A 6,000-nucleotide genomic window follows, 5' to 3' on the forward strand; every position below is an offset into this window, starting at 1 on the left:
ATCGCTCTATGAAGAGCTCTAGATTTTAACCGGGTTTGCATGGATTTTCTTGATCTTTTTTTGGGTAGCGCGTATTGCTTTAGCGCAGGCATGGGCAACCTTTCCCGGTTCTGGGGCCAAATGATCGCCCTCTCTGCGAGTCAAGGACCAAACTAAATGGGTTCTCGCGTGTGTTTTTATGTATCGATATGTTAATATCTCCGATGTAACGTTGTATGTGTTTGATACAACTTTAGCTAAATATTAGATAAAAAAGGCTAGTCGGTACCTAGAGGGCCGAATTTAAAGACTTCGCGGGGACGGATCGCGGGCCATATTCGGTAAAATTAAGTACCAAGCATCTGCTTCGATACTAAAATTCAAAGACCTTCGAAACGTGCAATAATGATTTTTGTTTCCGACTGACTCTGATATTTATTGTTTCTGTCGAACGAAGAAGCACCAGCGCTTAACAATGTTACAACTCAACCAACTGTTACTCTCTACTAACCTAGATACAACGAATCGCATGGTAGGAAGTAATGAAGCACCGATTACGATACTAACATTGTTAACTCGCGAAAAAACTGCGCGTAGAACGGTACAGCTTCGAGGCAACCGTAGCGTGCAAGCTGATACGTATCTCGAAAAGTGGAAATACGTTTTTTAATGTGAATTTAACCCGTACGTCGTACTGTCCAGACAGCGACGCAGGGCTATATGTATTCCTTGTTCTGAAATGTACCACACAAGGAGTGTCGGGGCCTCCGTACCCAAGAAGTAGGAAACCGGCACGGGATAATAGCGAGGGAGTGGTTGGCGTAGCGCGCCAAGCCTCGGCCTGCTAAGCCGAAGGTCCCGGGTTCGATTCCCGTTGGATCCCTCAATATTTTTCCGTCGTTGGTTCCTACGGTACATATCATCGAACAAGTTTTACGGTATTTCCAAGTGTTTTCAACCACAAAAAAATATGCAATTCCATTGCCGAACGTCGTCTTCTTAATCCACGGTGAAAGGGTTAATCTACGATCGTTTCGGAACTAAACTTGGAGAGAAACTTCACCGAAGCTCCGATATATCGTAAAAGGAATAGAAAATGGAAGAGATCGAAGCCAGTTACGTTAACAGATCTCTATCTATTTGCCGAAGGAATGACCGACGATGGTATTGACTGTTTCAACTGGTCGAGATTAAACGGTGGAATTGAAATGCGCTGTTCGCATTCAGTTGATTGTTCCCACCCGTTGTCTGTATCCGTTTCCCTCTTCTCAGTCTCTTCCGGTCTTTAAGTACAGCTCTCTCTCTCTCTCTCTTCTGGGTTCGTGTACATCGTTTACCTCGAACGTTTAACGCACTATTTCGCGTGCCTCGTATCGTAGCAGACGTTTGAACGACGTGCAATTACCTTCAAAGTCGTCGCCAGAGTCGGTTCCAGTTAACTCCTCCTCTAAAGTAGACGCGGTCGTTTGATGTCAGACCTCCTGCCTCCTAGAAACCACTCGAAATCCTTTATATCCAGTCGCGATTAATCGAAACTCTCTCTCTCCCTCTCTTTCTGTTATTCCTGTATTCGACCACTTGTGAACAGTAAATTTATTGAAATTTATGTGGAATACATTTTCCAGAATAATAACATCGAAGTGTGCCGGAATATTTCTGAAACTGCGTGCGTGTGTGTAGGTTAGAGGAAAAATATTTTGTCCGCGAATATCGAAACATCGCGAATGACTATTGAATAGCGGCGAAAATTAATTTTATCGAAATTTTCTTCCGCGTATAATTTATGGGTAACTTTTATTATTCTTCGTTGATAAATGGACCATGCAGGGTTTTTATTTATTTCTCTCGATAAATTCGGAACTTTTGATTTGCAAGTCAATCTCACAGCTTCACTTATGAACTCACTCCACCTATAAGTAACAAAGTGTCCAGAGACTGCAGTGGAATAGTATTCTTATTTCTATATTTGTAGAAAAGAACGCGTCAGTTCTACGTGTTGTTTGATGGTATATATAATTACAGCGGAAATCTGTAGTCTAGTTAATAAACAGGTAATATGTAATAATGTATACGTAATCTTTCTCTCTATAATAATAATCTCTCTATTTGCCCCTCTCCTTCTATCTACATATCTGTCTCTCCTTGTTACTGCCCGTGATTGTTGCAAAATCAACTTTCGAGCTTGGTTTGTACTTGCACGTGGTGTGCCAACTTTATTTCAAAACCTTCTCGAAGGACCACCCAGTTAGACTGGGACTAGTGAAGTGGTTACAATTTCAGCTGGTTGCTCCTTGGTGATTGTTGGACGAATGAATCTCGACGTCGTCCCTCGGACGTCCGTGGGAGAGTTTTTTGGTTAGAGCACGCTGATTGGTTAACAATTACATTTACCAATCAGGGTGTCTAACAGCGTCTTCACCGCCCCTCCAGTGCGCCCTTAGCGCGCTGTCACCTTGGAAGGGTGGAAAGTCCCAAAAAGCTGGAATTTCCTCCGGGTGACTCATCGGCAAGCGTACCGTTCGGAAATTCGTGGTTTATGGCATGTTCTTAGGCTATTCAACAAGCAATTCTAGTGACCCTCGCCAGGGTGTAATTAGACACGTACAAGCAGTAAATGAAATCCTGAACTCAAAAATAGCCGTTGCCGTTCGATCGTGCCATAAATCGTGCGTGTGAAGACCGAACACTCCTTCTCTATTTTTATCTCTCTCTGTGTGAAAAGAATACTGTATCAAAACGTCTCGTAGCGCTCCTCATCGTGGGTGCGTACTTCCGCGTCTGTCCTCAGGCCAGCAAAGTGTGCAATAAACTTCAGGTCAAAAGATCGTAAAAATTCCAACAAATCGGAAGCTCTGTTCGTCTGATCAGTCAGGGTAAGTAGTAACGTCAGGCATTGGCCCGACCGCGTGCCGGATTCTTAAGTAGTAAGGACCAGCCATTCAGCCAGCGTCGCTGGCCGTTTTTCGTCTGGCAGCCGCTCAAACATTTTTCGTCTGTGCTTTGATCATGCATATTGTAGCGGATCAGGTTGCCGCGAGTCAAGTAGAACCGAGGGAAAACGAACGACGTTCCCCGTTTCATCCTCGAGACCTTAGGCTGTTTTGTTAGGTTGGTCGATTCCGGGTACGGAGGAGCTAGTTTTACAAACACCCGTTTCAGGGAACTTATGCAAATTATATCGACGAGTTGGAGACTGTTGGAATTCGCCGAGAGGAGAGAGACTTTGCAGGGAAGTTTGCCGCAACACCGGTAATCGGATAGATGGAAAACGGAGTTGGATGTACATATTGAAAGATGCGGGAAGAAATCTGATCCATCTCGGCGAGAGAGAGAAAGAGAGAGAGGAAACCGCGGGTTTTCTTAAGGTTTGCGACTTCTTTCTTCCAAGTTGTAGCGCTTTTTTACGACGTCGAGATACGCTGCGCCGGTGCAGTTTTCATAAATCGATCTCGATTCATGGGGCTGTAGAATCGTAAAAGGAATCTATTCGTTTTATAATAGAAAGTCGTCTGAGCGAGAGAAGAAGGAGGAACGAAAACATTCGATTATCTCTTTCAATATCCCGACGATTTTATATTCTTTAGAAGAGGGAAAAAAAAGCTGACCGTTCTCCTTGGATTGGAACATTTGAAAGTGCACGTTGAAACAATTGTTACGAATTCCATCCTTCGATAAGGTTGTATACGATTTAAATGACCGACACGATTACAGGAGAGTGGAAACGGTTCTGTAACCTCGTGTGCTTCCAAGTCTAGACCGTGTTATGCAGAGTAACGTTATTCCCGTAGAAGTAGAATGCAAGATTTATAATCAGGCACCGTGGTTGGCCCGTATTCGGTGCACGCGTCGACTCCGTCCTGAGATTCCGACTTCTTGATTTCGAGAGGAAGGAGCTCGGATAGCTGAACGAGCCGCCTCTTCGCGGAGAGAGATCGTTTTTGTCGGAGGCATCCGTGCCAGACCGGTTTCTACGGAACCTCGCCGTTGCGAATAAGCCCGCGAAAACACGGCAAATTGACTTTAATAAGGGACTCGGCTGGTAAAGGAACATTTTTCCAAAGATCTCCCTCCCTCCCTGTGTGTCTCTATCTATCTTCCTCCCTGTGTGTCTCTCTCCATCTATCTCTCTGTCTCTCCCTCCATCTATTTTTCTGTTTCTCTGCCCCTCTCCCTCTTTATCTTCATCTCGATCTTTCTCTTTCTCTGTTCCTTTCTCTCTATTTTGATCCCTCTCTAATTATCGTTCTCTTTCTCCGTCTCTCCTTCCCTCTCTCTCGTTAATTTTCCATCGACGCAACGATTTCGAGACCGGGAAGCAGAAGCGGTCCCCGCTGATGACCGAGTTAGGTCCAGAGAAATCTGCGTTTCACGAAATGAGCTCGAAAGATGCGGATTAAACCGGCTTCGTAATGCAGAATGGTACGGTTAGTACGTTAATGCCGGGCGAAATTGAGGGTAGATTGAAGTTTCTTCGGGATAAGGGGGTTGTTGATGTTGTAATAAACTTGGTTAGCATTGTAAACTACTATTGATAAGCAGAAACCAAGTTAAAACAACTCTCTTACTCTATCTTCTCTTGAAAACTTATTCTTACACACTGATACACACGACTTTTCCACTACTCGAATTCTTCTGCTTCTTACGAGACTTCACTTCGACCAGTTGTTTGGCAAGTGAATTTTCGACTCCTTCCCTTTATCTTAATTCGTTTTTCTAAGTTTCACGACTGAATTATTCGAGCGGAGATTGCTTAAAATCCAAAAGCTAGGGACTCGAGACGACGAGAACCAAGCACGTACGGAGAAGGCACGAAGAGAGAACAGGCTATTATAAATTCTCTTGCAGGCGAGTAGTATTATGCTAGATAAGAGCATTAGAATGGACTAGGTGGCTCGGATAGAGTTATAAAGTTAAACAACATCTGTAGTTTCTGAGATATCAAGGCGGCGCTAGTTACCAGTCTGTGCGTACAAGTTTTGCAATTGGAGAAAATTCGAGATGACCGAGGAACGCTAATTTTCTCGCTGATTAAACGTCGATAAATATGTTACCGCAATTCTGAAAAAGGAATTACCAGTGTTACAAATTCTCCGCCGGCGTGGATCGAAGTTGGAGGAATTTTCGACAAAATTCACCCTCTTTACCTCGAATTCACTCCGATATTCAACGCCTCTGAAACTTCAGAGATCGCGTCTTTGAACGTGTATCAACGTTTTCCTGTTTTTTCCTGTTTTTAATGCACCTGTATTAACATATTTTAATTGGTGTAATTTTCAGCACATTGCGCATTTAGAGATTTCTATTTCACGTGCAGTTAAATACGCGCCCGTATTTTAACTCGCGTAATTTTTAATAGAATACGTGAATACTGGAGTGTTTAAGTGTACCTAGCCGGAGTAATTTGCAGAAAGAAAATACGGCTTTATAAATTGCCAGGCTGCAGATAACAGTGACAAATTTCGACGTAATGCGACGTCGAAAACAGAGATAAATGAAAAACAGATAAATACACACGTGAAATGAAAATTTGTGAAAACGACACGAAGTAAAATAAGAAACTTTATAATCGATGCAGCTCTGAACTCGAAATGTTTTTTTGAATTTTCTTTTCAATAATTCTCTATTGTTTTTAGAATTTTATTTGAGATGCACTTAAAAAGATATCTGCTTGATAGGAACAGCATTAACCCCTGTTTAATCCTCGACAGGTATGCCGGCCGTCCGACCCTTAGATTTCTTAGCATGCACAGTAAATTCTCCACAAGTGTCAGTCTGCAAGGAAGCTAAACCTGACACTTGTAGAGTCAGGGACTACGTTTTCGAGCCTCGCGCCCGCCTTTGTAGTTTGCCGAACGTAGACAAGGACAGCGAATAAAAGATAAGGATGAAACGTGAGTCGAGGCAACCAAGCGATTTAAATACCAACTTTTTTAATTTTACGTTCTTTTATCCCGCAATTTTTCTTAACATATTGATGAACATTTACTTATTAACACGTTCACTGTCACGCCAGATATTTCA

Source organism: Habropoda laboriosa, unplaced genomic scaffold (assembly GCF_001263275.1).
Source record: "Habropoda laboriosa isolate 0110345459 unplaced genomic scaffold, ASM126327v1 scaffold243, whole genome shotgun sequence".
Taxonomy (NCBI): domain Eukaryota; kingdom Metazoa; phylum Arthropoda; class Insecta; order Hymenoptera; family Apidae; genus Habropoda; species Habropoda laboriosa.